The sequence below is a fragment of the Macaca nemestrina genome, chromosome 10 (genome assembly GCF_043159975.1).
Source record: "Macaca nemestrina isolate mMacNem1 chromosome 10, mMacNem.hap1, whole genome shotgun sequence".
In the NCBI taxonomy this organism is placed as follows: Eukaryota; Metazoa; Chordata; class Mammalia; order Primates; family Cercopithecidae; genus Macaca; species Macaca nemestrina.
Genome location: NC_092134.1, coordinates 117844068 through 117864112, shown reverse-complemented (window position 1 = coordinate 117864112; position 20045 = coordinate 117844068). Strand labels below are relative to the sequence as shown.

Below are 20045 nucleotides of genomic sequence, written 5' to 3'. Positions count from 1 at the left end.
CTCTAGAAGTAAATTCGGAACTTAAGAAGGAACATTCCATCTTTCAGTCCATCAGACTAACCCTCAGTATGCCCAGGACCAGCGTCAGCACCAGCTCCAATGTAATCTGCTTTCCTCTCTGCAAACAGCTTATGAGATTCTTCTTCCTCTAGATTTCCCAGGTTATCCAGGAGAGCAGTAGTAAACTACACCTCACCCACAGGCAACCCTCAAGGTTGCTTGAGCTCTCAAAATACGCATGTAGCCTTTTGCTTATATGTGTTATCAGCCAATGGAAACATCTGTCATTTAGTGCTATTGAGATCTAGGCCACTCACTTGACTTTAGTCGGTGGTCAAAGGTATAAGGTATTCTTAACCCTGTCTAGAGCCCATTACTGACTATTATGAAGTTTTATTCCCAATAGAAGGCTCTGGTTGGCAGGAAGAAGATATATGAGCACTGCAAAGGCTCAGTAAACAACAAAGGACTCATTGCTATATGGAAAGGTTCAATCACTAAAAGTCTGACTCATACCCCTTTTAAAAGGGTGAAAGAGAAAAAGTTGTAAACAAGTTAGGTGTCCAACGGTCAGGGAACTGTTAACCTAATAACTCATTCAATGGAATGTTTGGGAGGCCTTAAAAAAATTTATGAAGAGTTTGTAACAACAGAAAAATGCTTATGTTTTCATTTTAAGTGAAAACGGCAGGATATAAAAGTGTATAAACAACATACAAAAAATCAAATACTTGGAGAGAAAAAACTACATTTAAAGTGGTGAAGAAGAATTTTTCTCTTTCTTGGGCTCTGATTTTTCATAATATAATAATACAATTCATAAGTGACACTGATAGAATTAATAATAATAATGTGTTACTGTATATGGAAAATTGGGTATAAACTTTATTTTGAAAATTTAAAAATTAAAAAACTGTTCAGAGGATGATTATAGAAGTAAATCACGCCTTTTTATCAGAAATAAAGTCACAGTATATTATTGGATAGCCACTGTGAGACTATTTCCTTCATCATTTTCACTTGGCTCTCTAGTCTTGGCTAAGTACTTGAAATTGAACATAAATGGGTATATCTTCCTTGAAAACAGGCATCATTGTACGCTAAGCACAGCTCAGACGAGTCTCATCACAATAAAGGTCCTCTATAAATATCTAAAGAATGAATATAGTGAACACTCTTGATACATATTATTTTCAGGGGTTTCTTGCAAACAAATTACATATATCAACCTATGTAGAGATGAGAATTTAGTCAGCCATACCCCGCTGGTAGTAGGGGGAATAGAAAAAAAAATATTCATAATTGCTAAGACAAATGAAAAATGTTCCCATTTTTTTTCTCCTATTATCATGTGTTTGTCAAACTATTTTGAGTATTTTGAAAGAGTTTTAACTTCTTCATTATCAAACTTCTTATTTTTTTTTTTGACGTCGTTTCCATAATTTTGCTGTCATGACATGAGTTATTTTGAAACTCAAAGTAACTCAACCCACAAAGTTGCAGCTATGAAAAAAACCTTTGGGTTCAGAAGTATAGAAAGCAAAATTAACAATCTAGGGCCCCTTTCTGCCCACATGGTGGCCTCCCTGCAGAAAAACTTCTTTCCTTGAACCATGTCAAGTCCTCTTCCCTTAAACTGTCTGAAGGACTATGATGAGATGTTTTAGGTTAACAAACAGCCTTTAAACACAAAAGATAAAGTAATGGGAAGGAGTTCAAACCCATCTCTTCTCAATACTTAGCGAAGCTGTGCTAATGAAATGAGACTTTTAATTGGGTATGGAGAGAAAGTACATGGTTAAGCACGGAGCAGTTTGAGGAAGGAGGGTGGGCCTGGACATGGGCATCTGGACAGCGGCTCAAGAGCATCAGGTCCTTGAGAGTTCAGGAGGAACAGTAGCAGGAGGTGACAGTAGATATAGAAAGAGCAGTAACAATGCAACAAATGTAAATACTTCTATTTTGAAATGCTGTTTGTGGACACTATTGCTGCTCAGACCTGATGCTCTCTTTAGAGGTTAGGAGCATCCAGGTCTCAGTGGCTATGGGCTTTGTTTCTCCAGCTTAGCACTGTGAATTTTCCTCTGAGCACACCTTAGGCCACTTAGGCCTGTTCCAGTGTAGGAACACGGAGCTGGAAGTGCCTGGGAGTGGGTGTTTCATCCCATTACCTGTAGGCTTATGGCCAACGACTGCCTAGTAGGACAGTGTGAAAGTCCAGTGCCCTTGCCTGAGATGACAACAACCCAGAGGTGTAATTTATATTCCACAGCTCCCCTTGAGACTACATCAGGACTTCTGAAAGCATAACCTGCTAGGACTCTGGCCTTCTCTGTCCTGCCACCCCCACCCCTTTACTGGTTTCTCCTGGGAGCACTTCCTTAATAAATAAGAAGCACACGAATCCTAGTCTCAAGGACTGCTTCTGGGGAACTATAATTTTATACACCTTGGAAAGCAAGACTTGTTACCATTCTACTTTTCTCCTCCTTGTCATTTTCTGTTCCTGGATTCATTCCTCCCTGATACCAGTTTCCAGAACTTACAACATTATTCCTAATGTTTATCTGCTGTGTGTATTAAAACAGCTATACCCAGCATAATTCTAGCAGAACTTAACACTTAAGAAACTATAATACAATTAATTTATGTACTTACATATTTCATTGCAAGGATAATTATACATTTCCTCAGATACAACACTTAATGAGTTCAGTGGCTTACTTCTCAAAAGAAAAGCATAAGTTGTCCATAATAAAAGAAATACAGGAATTTTAAGGGTATTACCATATTCTTTCTATAGCATTAAAAATCTATGCGTGGAATAGTTAACTGAGAAGGTAAAACTTGTGAGAAAATGTCTTTTGGTAAATAATGGTGTTGTGTCACATGAATCGAGAAGGGTGCATGCTATGAAAGCAATATCCAGATTCTCTGCAGTGTTCCAAGTTATAGGACATATTCTGTTTTATGTTTGTCCATGATGATTACAACTTATTTCTGCTTAGCATTTAGTACTTCTCTTTGATTAGTCTAATGATATTTTACTTTCTCATTTCCAAGTGTTTATCTTCAGTGTTTTCTTTCCATTTTCATTGTAGTAGAGTTTCATTTCAGCTTCATAATCTATTTGATCTCTATTTTTGTTTCATTAGCATTTCTATGATATCTTGGCGTTCTTATACATAGTTAAACATTTTAAACTTCTTAAAATGTATAAATATTTGATTAAGTAAATATAAATCCAAAACATTAAAATCCTTCATTGAGCTAAATTAACGCCCAGAACTGCATACAATTATTATAACACACTTAAATACTGCACTAAGTTCAAAGTAGGTGAAATACATTTAACATCCTATAAGCTTAATTAAAACAATAATTAAACAAATGCAGAGAAATAAATACAACTTATCTAGTCACAACTTGTTTCTCACCTTTCAATGTCAACAGGTATAATTTACTAATCTCTAAATGCTTACTTGTTCACTGGGGCAATACAACTGTTTCAAATAGATATCTAAATGGGATTTGGTTGGACAGATTGAAGATCCAGCTCATTACAGTTATCCTATGGGTCATTGTACTCTGAATTTCAATAAGTGATTTGCCAATGAATTCCTATTAGACAATCTGTCCTAATAGAAGCCTTGTAGGCACTGCCTTCAGATTATGTAGATAAATAAGTCAGCTAAGTCATTCCCTGGATCCCACCTATTAAGTGAAGCACCAGTATTTATGGCATTAAAATCATATCTCACCCAAGAACAAGAAATAGAGTAATAATATGGTGCCACACATGGGCTTCTGCCTCCATCAATCAGAGTTTGCCTCTCTTTCTTTTATACTTCCTTTGTCTCTGTTCTACACAATAGCCATGAATGTTCCAAAATAAGATAGTATATAGGATTCTGTGTTAGCATTTACTATTTCAGAGTACCTCATTTATTTTACTTTTGTTCCTTTAAAAGGAGTCTTGAAGACTGAGGTTAGAGGTGAACTAGTTATTAAAGTAAAGGCAATTTCTACCAAGGTCGGTTTTTTCACAAGAAAAATCCAACACATTTAGAAAACCAAAACCTTTCAAATGATTTTACTAAATTAATTAGCATGTAGGTCATACTAACATTCCCATTAAAGGGGGCAAGGCGGTAGAAAAGGTGGCATATCATTTTATTGCTTTACACCACAATAGCTAATGCAATAAAAATGTTTATTTAATAAAACAAAAATCCTTGATCCTCCTGGCACTGACAAACCATTAGTACTATATTTTAAAATTTCAGAATTTCATTCTGACCAGGGAAATATTTTACAAAATAAATAAGACTGAATTATTGCTGCTCAGTAGGTCACAGGAATAACAAACATTTACCCAGAATGAATATATATTTGGAAAAAAGTCTTAATTTCATAGAAATTCATCAATACATATTTGTAACTTTCTCGGTAGGTCAAATCACAGTAATCTTTATGCCATTAAATGTAGCTTTGAGGTATGGATAATCGTTTAATAAGACTGCTTTTTAGACATACTTTCAAATGGGTTTTGCCCCTTCAAAATAGTCTCCTTGAAAACAACAAACTTATTCCAGTAAATCTATTGTTCAAATTCTTTTTGGGATTTTCACTCAGAAACTGCCACATATTCTTTGAGACACACCTCAAAAAGCAAAACTCCTCTGAAGACATATGTGATTTTAGAGGAACAAAAGTCATTTTGAGCCCCTTGCTGTCTACTAACTTAGGTCAGAGCACTTGGTTAACATTTGGTTAAATTTTTGGGATGTTCTTATCAAATAATGAATCAATAAAGTTGTTTTCTTATATAGCTTTAAAGTTGTTTTGAAGTTAAAAACAAAATAATACTTTCAAAATTACTTTGAACAGTAGCCTATAAGGATCAAAGCAATCATTTTGAAAAATGGCATTAATTTGGAGTGATATGATGTGTTTTGGCATGAAATGATTCTCAGGTATATCATGTGCCTAGGAATTTGGTAATCTATTATTTCCATTCATTATATCTATTTCGCTGACTTCCTGACAAGTCTTTATTTCATTCACTCACTCATCTATCCATGCATCCATCCATCCATCCACTTAACCATTCATTCCTTTATCCAACATTCTGTGAACTGTTACAATGTGTCAGGCTAAATTCAAGGCCAGAAGTTAAGTAAAACAAAGTCCCTGCTTCTCTTCTGTCTCCTTGGATTTTTCCCATAAATATTACAAATTTGACTCTCTGTTCTTAAATTAAAAAATGTTGAAAATAATTTGAATCTTAAGAAAAATATTTATTTTGTAACAAACTCTATTCTAAGAGAAAATATTCAATGAATTTACTAACTTTGAGATCTTGTGTTTTCCCTGTTACTGTCAACAACTAGAGTAACCTGTCACTTGGTTTTGAAACTCAATAAATTTTTCCCAATGAACTCATTATCCATCAATTAGGCATAGAAATGACTTAATCACCCAGCATCTCATTAACTGAGTTCTTAACCATATATTATTTTCTAAGCCTAATTTTAGAAGATAGCATATGATAAAACAAATTCATCTATCAGCTTATTTTAAGGAACACGTTCCAGATAATATTCTGGGATCAGTATCATTCAACCTAACACTAGTCATTCAACACTCAAATATGAGTAATTGACAAGGTGAATAATTATGCAGAAACATGATGCTGACAGACTGCAGAGATCTGTAATCCTTATGGATGAAACATTATTCAGAATACAGTACTTGGACGAAAAGTATATTCTCCCCAGTGTTTTCAACAACAACAGATAACGGGTAAAATATTTTTAACCAGGATATGCCTTTAGGCAAAGCTTCTCATCTCTGGGTATCCAATAATTAAAGTTCAATACAAATAACCATTACATATAGAAAAGCACAATCAAAATCTACTAATTATGGCATACAGATCACCCCCTCTATCAAGAGAAAAAAAAATTAACATCTTAGCTTTCAGCTTTACATGCCACTATTTTCTGTTAGGAAATCATGAAATGATAAAATTGTCAAAGGTATTTTTTTCTAGAAAGATGCTAGTAAGTTTCAGTGATAATAAATGAATACATAAGAAATTACTTGAATGCAGTTAGACATGTTAAATTTTACAATATTCCTGAAGTTTTAATGGTCTTAACATCTACAGTAGGAAAAATATATAGAAGAAAAAGAATCACTATCCATCATCATATTTCTCGAACTCCAAGCCTGATGTACTAAAAGAAGAATGGCCTAGTGACCAGGAGGATAGGGGAGGTTGGGTAAGCTTGAAAAGCGATGCTACAACATTTACATTGCATCCTTGCACCATACATATGCAACATTGGGTCATTAAATGTTTATAATCAATGAAGTGACAGGATCAACTTTCTGTTGTTAGAAAGATCACTCCATTGGCAGTGATCTTTCTTTCATTAGAAGTGATATTCTGTTATTAGAAGATGGATTCAAGAGAAGGGAGTGGACAAAGGAAAGTTAAAGAAGGCCTGAGCTAAAATCATGATTATATAGAGAGAAAGGGAAGAAAGGATGGATATAAGCGACACTTGAGTAATGTACTGAGGTCCAACCCCACTGAAGTGTTTTCTTTTGTAGATTTTTTTTTTTTTTTTTTTTTAAGACGGAGTCTCGCTCTGCCGCCCAGGCTGGAGTGCAGTGGCCACATCTCAGCTCACTGCAAGCTCCGCCTTCCAGGTTCATGCCATTCTCCTGCCTCAGCCTCCCGAGCAGCTGGGACTACAGGCGTCCACCACCTCGCCTGGCTAGTTTTTTGTATTTTTTAGTAGAGACGGGGTTTCACTGTGTTAGCCAGGATGGTCTCGATCTCCTGACCTCGTGATCCGCCCGTCTCGGCCTCCCAAAGTGCTGGGATTACAGGCTTGAGCCACCGCGCCTGGCCCTTTTGTAGATTTTTATGGCCCAAACTGAATTGACCACACATCAACCTGCATGAGAAGAGCAGCTTAATACAAAAAATTCTAGCCAGTAAAGATGTGATATGTTTCAAAACGAAGTTGCACAAATTATTTTTCAGGGGACGACCTCATAATACACCACCTCCAAACACAAACAATAGCATGTGCAAACACACTCCTCCCTTTACCTACGGAGCTTTAAAACTAACAGAGTACTACTATATGTATTATTTCATGATCACAAGAACCTTGCTGAAGTAGATATCATTATCCCCACTTTGCAGCTGAGCAAACTGAACACAAAGAGATGATTCTATTTGCTGGGGGCATTCCACTGTGAAGTGGTGGGCTTAACTCCAGGTGCTCCTATGCTGAGGTATTGTTATCCTAACACCAAGTTTTAGTCCTGCCTGAAAGGCAGTGAGTAGACTTCTAGACTTACAAAGGGTCTTTTCCAGAGGGTCTTCAATCTCCCACTTATTGACCATATAATCTTGGACAAAAAAGTTACTTCTTAACTGAACTTCAGCTGTCGTGACAATAAAACAATAATAAAAAGTGCCTTTGGCATTGTCCAGCAGTCTTATAAGTCCCAGTCTCCATCAAATATTTGAAGATAGCTACAATATCAAGCAGAAATGTCGCATGGGCCATGTTTCACAGATCAGCTCTGAAGTATACAGAGTTTGAAACTCTGAATATACCCAGAGGATTTGTTTATTAGACACAGAGTATAAGCATTGAGAAAGTCAGAGCCAAGGCCAGTATGTTTACTATTAATGAATATTAGTTATAGAGGCTAAATAGTAACAGTTGGCTAGAAATCAATTAAGAAATAATATTATAAAAAGTCAGGAGATGAGAGGTTCAAGTGGTTGGATACACCCAATAAGAATCAAATGTTGCAAAGAGGAAAAGCAGAGTGACTACAAATGACAACTTAAAAGTCATGGATCACTCTTTAAACTGTCATCCATAAAACTGATAAAGATTAAAAAAGTTAATACACAGTTGTTAGTGAGGGTCCGGGGAAAAGGGAAATTCACGCTCTGCTCTTCAGAATGTCCACTGGAGTCATATAGTATCCAGTAACGAAAGCCCCAAAGTGTGTACACACTTTCCTAACAATTCCAAATTCAAGAAGTCTTCCCAAAAAAGTCAGAACTCTAGAAGCAACCTAAGGATACAAAAATATGGTGTTGAAGAAAAATTTATGGTAAATGGGAAAATTTAATAGAAATCATTGGTAAGGAGAATTCTGAGCAATGCTGAAGACATTTTATTCCCTCAAGGATACTGGCAGTAAACAGAAGGAAAGAGATCGGTAGAAAAGACATTAGAAAAATCCTGAGCCTGGGTTGGTCACTGAATTTTTTTGGACAGTAATTAAGTTTTAAAAATCCTACTGGGGTTCAAGAGTGTTGACATGTTTTCTCCATTGTGCTTTTATAGAAAGAGATACAATAGACCAGAGTTTCTTGGGTTTTGATTTTTTTTTTTTTTTTTTTTTTTTTGAGATGGAGTATCACTCTGTCACCCAGGCTGAAGTACAGTGGCATGATCTCGACTCACTGCAACCTCCGCCCCCCAGGTTCAAGCAATTCTCCTGCCTCAGCCTCCTGAGTAGCTGGGATTACAGGCGCCTGCCACTGCGCCTGGCTAATTTTTGTATTTATAGTAGAGACGGGGTTTCACCATCTTGGTCAGGCTGGTCTTGAACTCTTGACCTCGTGATCCACCTGCCTCGGCCTCCCAAAGTGCTGGGATTACAGGCATGAGCCACCGCGCCCGGCCTACCAGAGTTTCTTTAGCAAACAGATCAGGTACTCTAAAATCTCTAGTTAATCTACTGATAAACAAAGGTTGAGAATGCTCCTGGATTAGTAAGCTAGTGCATATTATTTAAGTACACTTATCTAGTTTTATTCAAAGTCATCCTCATAATTAGACAAAAGTAATGACTCCTAAGTAAGTCTGATATCAGGGTTGATAGAGAAGACAGTGTTCAGTTGTTGAGGACTTTTGGCGCATAACTATTGGCACAGATTTTCCTCAAATGGATACCTTAATCTAAATGCCATATAGTAAGGAGAATTAGTAATGAGGAAACTAACAAGTAATTTTCTCGAAGTAACTGCAAACCACCATACTCTGTATTCCTAATTAGGAAAAAACTGTGGCTTACAATCCCATCAGGGAAGAGCCACGATCGTGTGAATATTATCCTTTACCCTCTGGGAAAACAAACCCTATGGCTAACTTGGTCCATGTAAAGGACATATATTGTTTTGAAAAGGAATCCTATTTTTACTCCCCTTTTCTCTCAAGGTTATGGGTTACCTATTTTGTCCTGTGGAATGTTTAACAACAAACACACTTGAAGACCCATTTTCAACAGGTTTTGCCAGTTTCAAAGAGCTAAGGAGTCACTGCCTGGTGGGTCATCCACTTCCGACAGAGAAGGGTGACCCAGATGATGGGCACTGATGCCCTCAGCCTTCTTCACTTCAGTAGAATTCATCTGGCCTTTTTTTGGTTTGTTTCCAATGTAGGTAAATGAGCTCTGCAAATATTAACCGGTGTCAGGCATGCTGTGAGCCTCTTCCTAACGAGGCCCTAAGGATGTAAGCTGGAGGAGCTATTTCAGCTGGTCTAAAGGCACTACCTAACAGTCAGACTTTTAATTTCACTTAAGTGCAAATCAGAGGAGGATAGTCCTGGAAGGCTTTTCAAATATGAAGGAATAAACTCAAATCATAGCATAATTCAGTTCATGACACAATAGGGCTTTCAGAAATGACCTAAGGCAAATGATAAGGCAATGATTAAAAAAAAAAAAAATCCCAAACTAGTCACACAGCATTATGAAGGTCTGTTAGTTTGAAATGCTCCTTTGCAGACACATCTACATTTATCTTAATAAACAGTAGGCCTGATCCAGGATCTGGGAAGTAGTCATATGATAATAATGATCTTGGTGCCAGATCTATTTGAAGACACTGTATTAGAGAAGATCAAACTTCAGCAAAGTTCTTTTTGTCTACTCATCACACTCCTGCATTTCGGGCCTTCTAATTTTTAATTCCTTTTTTTTTTTTTTTTTTTTTTTTTTGGTATTTATTCTGAGCTTTATTCTACAATCTCTACCTTGTAGATGCATACCGCATTATCTGGCTTGGGTTGTAAGCTCCTAGAATACAAGGATTCTGTCAGTCTAAATGGCTTTAAAGAGTATGAAAACAGCATGGGGCATGGGTCTTCAAAATGTTTTCTGATGATGATTAATCTTTTCTGAAAAGTTAGCAGCAGCCAATCAAATGATGAAAATAATAATTTTTTCTTTAGCCTCTTGTTCAGTGCTCTCTTTTATCTGCTTTAAAAAGCATATGTATGGATCTCTGTCTCTCTTTCTCTTTCTCTCTGTCTTTGCCCATTTATCTATCTCCATATTTCTCTCTATATCTCCAGGCAGAGAAAAGTAGCTGGATGCCCTGATTCTGCAATTTGTGAAAAAACCAAAAGGCAGACATCATTCAAATCATTTATCAAAATTATTTCAATAGAAGAGAAATCATATGGTAGAAATTAAATGGTATAGTATATGATATAGGTTATTTCAGTACTTTAATACAAAAATAATCATATATATTTGCCCATGGAGCAAACAATCCTCTACTTATGGTCTCAGAGAATGATCTCTAGTGAGGAAATATTGCATAAGTTTGTACCTTTCACTCCATTTTCTTCAACGAGTCCCCAGGTACACAATAATAGAGTGTTCTATGACACAGAACACACTGGCTGTTACAAGACAGAAGTAAAATACCCATCAGTAGAATTGAAGCTGATGTTTTATAGTTCAAACATACACATTTCAGAGTGTATAAACTTAAAGCTTTCTTCCTTAAATTACTGTCACGTCTAAACATTACAATAATATATGCTTTCCTTTTTAATTAAAAAAGCTCCAACATACATATATATTTTATCTAATTTCTCAGTCCTAGGCATATAATATTCACTTTTGAAACCAAAATGATCATTTAACTTATTTACCAAGGAGAAAAATAGTAATGTTGTCTACTTAACTGTATGCCCTATAAAATTCGGTTAAAGGAAAAAATTGAAAATTAGATTCACCTGTCCCAGTTGCTGATTACTCTGGTGTCCCTGAATGGAAACAAGTACTTAATTTATACCAAATCACTACCCATGAGCTAATTATCAAGTCACTACTTCTGTATAAGTATTTATGACAAGAAAGTGAAAACTGAGGAAATAGACTGGCAAATATTTAAAGGTTACTTTTCACCTGTACTACCTAAATGCTTCCTACCTCAATATATTGCTTCATTCCCCTACTTTTCTGTTTTAAATTATGAATTGTTGGTAAAAAGTGGTTAATATGTTATTTGTTTAAATGCTTTCAAACAAAGAATTCTTCTCTACGACATAGTTTCCTGTTATATTGAGTGGAACTAATGGCAATTTGTTCTCATTATTTTACCAGAAGGTATCTTTGAAAGTAATATATTTTTTAAAAAATCCAGAGTGTAAGAAAGCAATATAAAGTATGTTTAAAGGCATTTTTTTAAGTATACAGGAAACTAAATATATTTCTAGATATCTTGCAAACACTTTTTCCTTGCATCATTTATTTACAATGGGTACATAAACACAGTAACATTCACATTTTCAAAGTGATATTTCAAAAACTTAGTGAGCACACCTAGTTAACATTTGCCTTATTTCTGTGAGGTAAAATAATATCTATTATTAAATGTTTTGACATCATGTGTTCCCATGGCAACATAATCAGTTTTTCAATATAACAAACATTTGCTGAGTGCTTAGTAATGTGTAAAGCATGGAATTATGGGCTACGGAGCTTATAAAATAAACACACACAGTTCCTGCCCTAAAGATGCTTAAAACTGAAGGATAATTTATTTGCATTTACGAATCCCACAAATGTTTCATAAACCATAAAAATTCCTATTTTATTTCTGAAATGATATTCCGTATCAGAGTATTCTAGATTATTCAGATTTACCAGTCCAATGGATTCAAATATTGCTTTTAGAAATTCAATGCCCTCATTTTCACTGTTTTTATTCTAATGGATCAAAATAACTATAAGTCAAAATGTATGTGATGCTTCTATTGCATAGTTTTTGAAGGAGTACAAGATAACTGCATTTCTTAGAGTCTTAAAAGGAAGTATAGAGGCACATCAAAGGACAGGGTTGAGAAGGGCATTCCAAGCATGCAGAAATACACAGGAATAGGTGTGTAGGTTGATATGGCTGGAGTTTGGAAGAGCCAACGGTGGGAAAGAGGGGAAGGGGAAGAAGTGTAGGAAACAGTTGTAGAAGATCATCGTTAAGGGGTAGTAGTTATTGGTTTAACAAATCAAGACTTTTGAAGCCATGCTAAGGAGTTTATACTTAATCAAAAATTAAGGGAGGTCACCAAAAGATGTGATGGAAAATAGAGATATATATGAAACCCATGAGATTAGGGAAGATCTGACAAACATGTAGAGGATGTTTTGGAAAACAACCATCCTAGAAGCAGAGATATGTTTAAAGAGATAGTACAATAACCCAGGAAAACATCATTAAGGTAAATGAACTGGGGTAGTGGAAGAAGAGACATAGAGGAGGGACTGGGCTGGAAAGAAACGGAGAAGGAAGAAGGGAGAAGGGAAAGAATATGATCACATTTGATGTGGGGAAGGGTGGTGGGTTGGGAATGACAAATGGGTTTTGGCTTGAGTGCCATTTGTAAGTAAGAGATGGAAAATACAAGAAGAGGAGTGACTTTTATGTGTTTCTTCATAGAAGAGGGAGAGAGTAGTGTGGAATCATGAATTGTTTGAGACATACTATGTTTGAGTTGTCTGCAAGATATCCAAGTAAAGATGTTCAGCCAGACAATGGATATACAGACCTGCCGTTCAAGAGAAAAGTGTGAGGTGGAAATATAAATGTGTGTGTCATTAGCATATATGTTGACAAATGAAATCTTGAATGTGAATGAGATTCTCAGGAAATACAGAGCAATACAAGAAACAGTGAGAGAGAGAGCATTAAAACAACGGTGGCCCTCCTAATTTTCCAAGCCTTACACTAATAAGATTACCTAAGTTTTGATGAGAATTAACTCCATTCATGTCACCATTATCTATAGCACCTCTTCCTTCTCATTGTTATTTGCCAGTGATTTCAAAACTCAGTCCTATTTTTGCTTATTTTAATTTTGTCCCATTTACTATCACCCAAAATCATGTTTTTAAGACTTATGCATGCTATTGCATATAAAGCTAGTTCATTCATTTTAACTAACACACATTGTTTGCATGCTCTTTGTTTACTCATTGCTCCTTTGGTAAATATCAGATCATTTCTACTTTTTTGCTACCAAAAACAGTGTTGCCTTTATCTCACTTCTTTGAGCACATAAGCAAAGTGTTCTATGAGGACGTATTTACTTGCAACTGGAATGACTGAGCGCTCAGAATGCCCAGTCATATGATTTCAGGAGAAAGGCAGTGAGGTGGAGGGTGAGTGAATACGAAAGAGGAAAATATGCTTCTGAAAGAAATAATATACATGAAAATATGTTTAAGCTGTAAAATGTTATTTGGATGCTAGCTATTATTAACCTTATTTTCTTTCTTTCTAAACCAACTTTATTATATTCAGTTCTTGTCTGTGTAATATGACAAGGATCAAAAAGTTACTCATTTCTCAAATGACATTCTATCTTTAGGAGGATAACAATAGTTGTATGATTTTTTACAAGGAAATCATGGTGAAATAAATTTGGGATGTGATACATACTATGTGCATTTCCTACAGGATTGAAATTCATATTAAATATATTAAAAGCTCCAAGAATTATTATTTAAGTTTGCTTAACTCAGTATTTGACAAACTTATTTCACCTAGGAACCTCTTCCAAACACAGCTATTAACAATTTATAGAACTAGTGGCCTGTGGAGCAGGTTGGAAGAGATAAGCTGAATTCGGAATTCACTGCTGAGCTGATAAAACCTTCAGAAGCAGCACTGTGATTTCTGCTGGCCCGGCCCTTCTGGACTTGCCCCTGGAAATGCGATGTTAATGTGTCCCTTTCCACTCTTTCCCTGACTCTGCTACATTCTGAGACTTCTACTTGAGAATCTATCACAAAGGAAAATAATTTTTGTCTCTCAATGCCAAATCTTAAATGGATCTGCAGAAAGTACACATTTTCTTTGTTTTACTAAAAACAGCCACTTATTATTCTAAATATTTTGTTTCGATGTAGTCCAGCTATTGAGATCTTTATTTTCTTTAATAAACATGACATAGTACTTACTATATGTCAATCACTATTTTCTTTAATTATATACATCCCCTCAACCATCCTATAAGAGTCTAATTATCCCCAGTTTGCAGTAGGGCAAGGTGGGGCTCAGAGAGAGAAAGGGAAAGAGCCAGGGTGCAAACCCAGACATTTGCTGGTTCCTCAATGTTCTCACTGCCATCTGGCCCCCAAAGGCAAAGCACAGACTGCCATCTCTTAGAGGAAAGGATGTTCCTTGTTTTGGCGTCACCTCAATTCTTTTTTACTTTTCAAAGAAGGGAAGGCAAGGGGCTGAGGGGAGGGAAACGGAGATACATTTCTGTTTTCTGGTATTATTATACATTATTTAAAATTTATGCATATTTTGGAAAACTAGTTGACCTGACAAGAATAAGTCAGTCTAAACTTGTAGAGTTAAACAGTCCTTCCATGGTGAGATTTTAGATTGATTCAGAGTTGTGTTAACCTAATGACCGATACACTTTATTTTGGATTGTAGTAAATAACAACAAAGCTAGGTTTTATGATGCTTTTGTCCTACTAAATGTGTGTCAAAGCCATTTACAAACCCATTTGGTGTTATTCTTATCCTTGAGGTTTATTTATTTGCTTTTTAAAATATATTGTATTGTCTCATTGAAAAAAAATCGTCAACAGAAATAATTGCAAGGAAGTGTGGAAAAGATCAATGACCTGTAATTTGTATTTCAATAGAGATACTAAAATAAGCTGCTTTTATTCTTGATTTATTTTAGAGGATGGTTTCAAAACCTTCTTTTGACAGCTACCACAACCCTATACTAAAGCAGGAACTGCTTGGAAAATATCTCACTCTCCCAAAATATCAATAAAATGAGCAAGAAAAATTAGCTTCACAGCAGGCCACTTTAATGAGACACGGAAGAAAATTGGACAAGGCAGATAATATGATGCCTTTTGCAATATAATAGAGAATAGAATTAGTAAGTATAAAAGAAGCCCCATCGTTATATAAATCAAACTCCCAGGGAGGGAGGAAAACCTTACATATCTATGAAACGATGGGCAGGCGTGCATGTGCCTATAGGTACAAAGGATTCATTCTTGTGTATGTATTTCTGTATGTGGATGCAAATGTCTCCATATAGATTGTTCCATGTAAAACCTAGTATGCTATCCCTATCACAACAACAAATAAACATTATTACTACAACCCAACTTTCCAAAAAAAACTATTACTACTAAGATAAGGGTATGTGTAGCTCTTGAATGTAATGGAACATTTCCTAAGTAGACAAATCAACTGCTTTCAAAAATGAAACTACACTGTAGAAGAAAGTGAAGTGATTCTTATAGTGAATAGCGAACACCACATAAAAATTAAGAATCTCTTAGGATTAAAAGGTCCTTCTCAAGTAAATAAAAGTCATTTTTATTATGACAGACATAAAGGTCACCAACTTTTGCTATATTCCCAGTGGAAGAAAATAAGGTACTGATTTATAAATGTATTATTTAAAATTTCACATGCCTAACAGGGACATCTTATAGAAAACTTCATGAGATATTTTTAAAGTCTTCAGGAAAAGAAATTCACTTCAAATCATTATTGTCAAAATCCATTATCAACTCTCACGCAGGTCATAAAGACTCTGAGCTATGTCTTTAAAAATTCATGCTGTTATATAGTAAATTCTCACTCCAAGTCAGTTCCTCAGCGATCGTTTTTTAAACAAGTGATACTTCAAAAGAAACCACTATCCACAACTGTTTTACTTGGGCATTGTCTTCATAGTGTTTCCAGGGCATTAGCATCTTCACACACAATGTGTTCTGGTTCCTGTCCTCGTTCATTCATCCAACATGTATTTTACATGTATTGTCCAGCACTAGGCTAAAGACAGAAAACTAGACAAGAAACGAGAAGTATTAAAACTGTAGTGGCTCTGTAATTAGAAGGACCTAGATTAGGATGCCACGTGCAATGCTGCATAATAGTAGCCTTGAGCAAATTATCCCCCTCAAAGATGTCAAGGGTCTTCTAGCCCTTTGTTTGTAAACTTTGTTTCACTATAGATACATATTAAGCAATGGATCTGACTGATCTAAGCTATGTTATGCCATCCTCACCACCCCAATCTCAAGGCTGTCCAGCCTTATACCTGTCCAGCTATTTGGAGGGCTGGTAGAATGAGTTCATTAGGTGTATTTCTGCCTGAACCACAAAGGGCATTGTGGGAGAAAGTAATAACAGAGGCTAATACACTAAGTGTAAGGATCATGCATTTTTTTCAGAGGACAGTGGCACCTTCCAGTACAGCAGGTTTTATGGCTTAAGATTGTTTCCTGCCCCCGCCATTTTTCTCAGGAACTCATGTCAGAGTCCTGGGGAAACAGAAAGACGAAAATGAAATAAAAGAGTGGTTTCACAGCATTCAGGAGGAACACTGGAAACACAAGGCAGCTCTCCTCTGCCATCCACAAAACAGCAGGCAGCGCTAGTGCAAGGACAGGGAACTTGCGTCACGTCTGCAAGGCAACCCATAGGGTGGCCGGTGACATTCCTGCATTAGTCAGCGCAAAGGAGGAGAATGGGGCAAATGCCACAGAACAAGCCAGGCGCCATGCTTGTGAACACTCATGAGACCCAGTGTCAGGTGGGAAGAAGACAGAGGAGTAAGGGCAGGAGTCACTGCACTTCTCGATAAGGAAAACCGGATTTTACCCTCAGACATACACAGCACCAGGAGAAGCAGACTTAAAATGTGCCCTTAGGACCTCTGTCACTTGTGTTCCATGTGTTTCTGATGTCATTTGCAGCCCACTGCACACCCCGTCGGCCCACACATGCACCTATTTGAATTTGGGTGATAAAACTTGAAAACCAATGAGATTTATAGTACTTGGTGTGCATTTAAACAAAAGGTCTCCATGATTTTTAATAAATTATCAAGGGCATTATGAATACACATGGTACAAAATTATCTCCCCAATTGTCAGGAATAATGGAATTTGGCTTTCAGTAGTGTAGTCAAAGTGAAGAACTGGATTAAGAGGACACAGCATATCGCGGTGCCACTAATGAGATGCCTTGGCCAAGCCACTGCTGCATCTACCTACACTACTTCATCTGCAACATCATTATAAATTCATGTGGAATAGATGAATAATTGCCCCTTCCCCAAACCACCATAACCTAGAAATGTGGCTTAGCAAATAGCTATCCCACTGAAGCACCATTTCTAGCTCTTCTTGCTCTAGTTGGCTGCCAGAGTACAGGGGTCCTAGGTAGGCTTGGCTGTTAAACTGGGTGCTGTAGCAATGGGGAAAAATTAAACTTTCATAGTTTATTCCCTACTTATTTTGCTCTAAGCCTTTCCCTCTGCTCCCAAGACCTATTTTTTTGGCGAACTTCTAATAGTGATTTTGTTTTTTTCTTTTATTTCATTGGCCAATAGAGAGTTTTGTTTGTTTGTTCTTTTTTTTTTTTTTTTTTTGGAGGCAGAGTCTTGCTCTGTTGCCCAGGCTGGAGTGCAGTGGCCCAATCTCGGCTCACTGGAACCTCCGCCTCCCAGATTCAAGCGATTCTCCTGCCTCAGCCTCCCAAGTAGCTGGGACTACAGGTACCCGCCACCACGCCCAGCTAATTTTTTGTATTTTTAGTAGAGACGGGGTTTCACGGTGTTAGCCAGGATGGTCTCGATCCCCTGACCTCATGATCCACCCACCTCGGCCTCCCAAAGTGCTAGGATTACAGGTGTGAGCCACCGTGCCCAGCCAGCCAACAGACAGTTATTAAAGTGTTGACAATTATTTGCTCAGTATTTTATGAGGCAATGGAGAAAAACGAGACAGAAACAGCTTTCATATTCAGTTTCTGAAGGAAGCAATCCTAATGCAATGATAACACTGAGTGTTTAGCATGGAAGTGTGAATAGGGAGCTAGAGAAGCATATAAAGAAGGGACACTTTGGCCAGGTGCAGTGGCTCATGCCTGTAATCCCAGCAATTGGGAGGCTGAGGCAAGAGGATTGCTTGAGCCCGGGAGTTCAGGGCCAGCCTGGGCAACACAGCAAGACCCCGTCTCTGTTTTATAAAAAAAGAAGAAATGACCCTCTGATTGAAGGGCAAAGTTTCCATTTTCACAGAAAAAGTGGCATTTAAGTTGAGTCTTGAAGTAAGGGTTAGAGTTTATGGGGTCTTCTACAGAGAAAGACAAAATTAAGCAAGGGGCAGAAAATGTGCATAGATGCTAGAGAATATGAGAACATGCCACTTTGAGGAATGAGAGATAATATACTATAGTTGGAGAGTGTGTGTGTGTGTGTGTGTGTGTGTGTGTGTGCATGTGTGGTGTAAGCAGGCTTGGGGATTGGAAGTAGCAACAAATTCTGTGAACTAAATTTGCATTTAAACAAATCCTGGAGAGTCCCAGGACTTCAAGCAGGGGAGTCATAGGGTAACATTTCCTTTTAGAAAGTTTCAGTTTGGGCCAGGCATGCTGAGTCACACCTGTAATCCCAGCACTTTGGGAGGCTGAAGCAGGAGGATCTCTTGAGCCCAGTAGTTTGAGACAAGCCTCGGCAACATGGTAAAACCCTGTCTCTCCAAAAAACTACAAAAATAAGCCGGGCATGGTGGTGCATGCCTGTGGTTCCAGCTACTCAGGAGGCTGAGGCGGGAAAATCACCTGAGCCCAGGGAGGTCGAGGCTGCAGTGAGCTGTGTTCATGTCATTGCACTCCAGCCTGGGTGATAGAGGGAGAACCTGTCTTAAGAAAAAGAAAAGAAAAGAAAGATAAGAGAAAGAAAAATAAAGTTTCAGTTTGGATCGGAGGAACTGAAAGAGGGAGATCACTGAGAAGTGTCGTTCACAGCAACAGGCAAGGGATTCCCTCCTGGCAGAAAGAGAAAAATCTCTGAGGGAAAAGCAGGAAGATGCAGCAAGTTACTGTCCCCACCATGAAGAGGATGTGAGATTTCAAACATCAGAAATTTCAATTCGAATGAGTTTGAAAGAAGCAAACAGGTCCAATAAAAGAGAGTCAATTATGCTATGAAAGCAGAGTTTTCTCAAGAGAATGAGAAAGGTCATCGATTCCCGGGAACAGGGAGGCTAAATCTTTATTATTTTCCCCTCAATGAAACTTTATTATTAAAAGCACCCTAGGAATCTTTTCATAAATTAGGTGCTAGTGGTAGAAGTCTCACTTTTTATTTTAATTTCCTACAGCAGAAATTCCAGAAGTTAAAAATCATGTTTACTGGGAGGAAAGGGGGAAAACCTAGAGAGAAACATCAGAAAGTTGAATTCCAAAAGGGTGGTCCAGAGTATCCACAGTCACACTCCCATGCCATCTTCCCCTCCTTTCATGTCATATAACCCATCGCATCGTCCCACCCTCTCGCACATGTGTACACTTGAGTTTTGAGCCATACATCTTGCAAAGTCTGTCAACTGACATCCTAATAGCATGAAAGAAGTATCTGCAAACAAGATGGTTTCAAGCCATTGCTCATGACCCTGAACAAATCAGGGCCTGGTTCCCGTTGCAGTTTGGAGTCTCCCCTTTAATCACTTCACTGGGCAGATTGATGTGACACTTAGGAAATAAACTAAGAGGTCTGTTTTCCAGCTATCTACTGGTCTCATCGACTCTTTCCCTAACAGTTAAGTTGAGCTTGTCATATTTTGAGACCTAATCAATGGATAAATGAGGGGCAGCTGATATGCTGGCCTTTTCTGCTCATATTAGTTATTCATAAGGAATG

The 20045-nt window shown here is 37.2% G+C and overlaps 1 protein-coding gene across 19 annotated transcripts in view; it reads right to left on the bottom strand.

The window, feature by feature from the left end:
• Window positions 1-20045, bottom strand: part of LOC105492120 (SRY-box transcription factor 5) — a 1036234-nt gene that overhangs the window by 625517 nt on the left and 390672 nt on the right. For 2 of the 19 annotated variants that reach the window (XM_071070590.1, XM_071070594.1), the window contains exon 6: window positions 10670-10742. The exons of the other annotated variants lie outside the window; for them this stretch is intronic. The gene's annotated coding sequence lies outside the window, so the exon portion shown is untranslated. The remainder of the gene's footprint in view (window positions 1-10669; window positions 10743-20045) is intronic. 19 annotated transcript variants of the gene reach the window in all.